We start from the raw sequence: 2,500 nt of genomic DNA on the forward strand, positions 1-2,500 counted from the left end.
ATATCGTAAATTTACCTTTTCCATGTTCCCAACCCTAAAAACGATATCGTATGGGGCTCACAGGGGAGTCAGGTTCCACCATTGTACCAAGTTAAAGGAAGTGCCAAATGGATGGTTTTGGGGTGGCATGACAGGCAACGGCCTTGCTTCGTTACATTTTATCCCACAAGGACAAACTGTAATGGAAGAGTATTATATCACAAAAATTCTTGGAAAAAAAAGTAAAGCCTCTTTTCAGCCATAGACCTACAACAGAAGAGCCTGTAAAACGACAGCTTTCTACTACAAAAGCAGTGCCACCTTTGTTCAAGATGGCACACCAGCTCATATGGCGAAGCAACCCAGAAGTGATGCAAGAAAAAGCTCCCGAATTTTATCCAAAAAGATAAGTAGCCAGCACGTTTACCTGGTCTTAACCCCACTGAAACCCTTTGGAGCATCATTAACGAAGCTGCATACCGAGATCCCATCCCTAAGACAATGTGAGGACCAAAGGTTATACAGAACAATGGTTGGGGGGGGGCACCCTGGATATTGATATTTCAACAATGTACATAAAACTGGAAAACTTTCATTGACACCGGATTCCTAAAACTATAATTTATTTGTATAGAAAAGTGTCCACAAACTTTTGAAACACCTTTTAGTGGAAAAGATTCGAATCATGGGGAGGAACTTTTCATCAGCCAAGCGAAAGTGGACACATTTTTGGCTTCTTACAATAAGATGTCGAACACGAAATCAATGGTATACTTACAAGCCATCTACAAAACTCTTGTATTGAACAACAACTTTGTGTCATCTTTTATCATTCTTTTGACTAAATACTTCTCTTTACTCAGTGTTTAATCAATCTTATGAATTGAAACAACAGAATTAGCTATGTCAGTTTGTACTGTAGTAATTTCCACTAAATGCCTGATGAAGGACATGTAACTCCGCCCCTGCCGATCCCCAGCCCGGACGAAGGAAGATGGATTGTCTCAGAACTTAAAATGTAGTTGTAACTAAGGACTTTCTCTGCAGTTGTGATCCACCCAATTCAGAGAGTGATCTTTTTTAGGAACAATGTTACCAGTTCCAAGCAGGGTCTAGTCTATGCTCAAAGAACAAATCCAAAAAGCTGGACGAGACAGCCCTTTTTGGAGCAAGCTGTAAACATGAAGTACCACTTAAGTTCTTTTAGCTTCATGAGAGGAGAAGAGTAATAAATTATAGAACATTTCTCATCAATACTCCACAAAATAAATGCCATGTGCATTTCCATTGCTAATTAATGATTTTTTTTTTGCAAGCAAAATGCAAATTTTGATTAAAAATCCTTGAAGTGTATCGCTACATGCTATATCTTTGAGCACTCATAGAATGAATGAATGCTCATAGAAGCAAAAGATATTGGATGACTCATTATTGATTGACAAGCACAATGACACTTACAATATAACACTTGCAATGTAAGAGATTTAACCATCCCAAACAAAGGATGTGATCGATCAGAACTGCAGTCACGATTCAACCCTCAAACTTAATTCCTACCATCTGGAACTTTTTGACAAAATGTTGGATTTGAGCGAGTTTTCCTTTTGTGACCCACATCATCGATAAGACATCACTAACCCCATACACTGCCATATTGCATTTCTGCTGCTGGCCAAAAGAGTGTAGCTAGTAGGCACAGTCGCTCACCAGTCATTCTCAATATGTAAAGCATGCCAGATGGTAAGTGGAAAATTTGAATAATAATAATTATGTAATCACATTTTTCTTTGACTTGTGAGCACGTTCTTTAAACCATAACAGCAAGTTATTTCCTTTATTTTGATTGTTAATATTTTTGACATAGGTCCAGTTTGAATTCTGTTAAATCACAAGTGCTCCTTAACTGTGTTTGTCGATCAATCCCATCTTTTGTTTGGGTTCTAGTATCATTAAATTAATGTATGCCATTTAGGGATGTCCCTGGGTAGTCCATTTAAGTAGTACATGGACTAGGGGTCAGCAAAATTTACCGATCTGATTTCAACTTGCCAATCACCTAATCCACCTAGTTGCAAGAAAGGGTACTTTAACCAAGGACTATCAGATTACAACATGTACCTAAAAAGTAGGTCATGGTTACCTATTCAAATGTATTAACTAATTAATGCATACCAAAATTTAATGGGCATACAAAACAATCACAGCAGGTAAACTGATGAAAACATCAAGAGCAATTCAATATTTTATTTAAGTAACATAGCTGTACTGTGCTGTCTTGAATAATTTATAACCAAACCAAAGAATTGCTAACTCCCAACTTGCCTTCCACTCTTGGAGCCATAAACAGGTATGTTTATCATGATTTCTTTATAAATGGATAAGAATTAACTATAGTATGGAGTAGAAAAATAAAAATAAAAAATTCTCAATGACAATAACCTCCAATACTTGTTTCCTCACCAATCAGGGACATAGCAATCTGAACCGCTAGGGATTTCCCAGAAACAGGAAGGCCATATGC

Source organism: Montipora capricornis, chromosome 13 (assembly GCF_036669925.1).
Source record: "Montipora capricornis isolate CH-2021 chromosome 13, ASM3666992v2, whole genome shotgun sequence".
Taxonomy (NCBI): Eukaryota; Metazoa; Cnidaria; class Anthozoa; order Scleractinia; family Acroporidae; genus Montipora; species Montipora capricornis.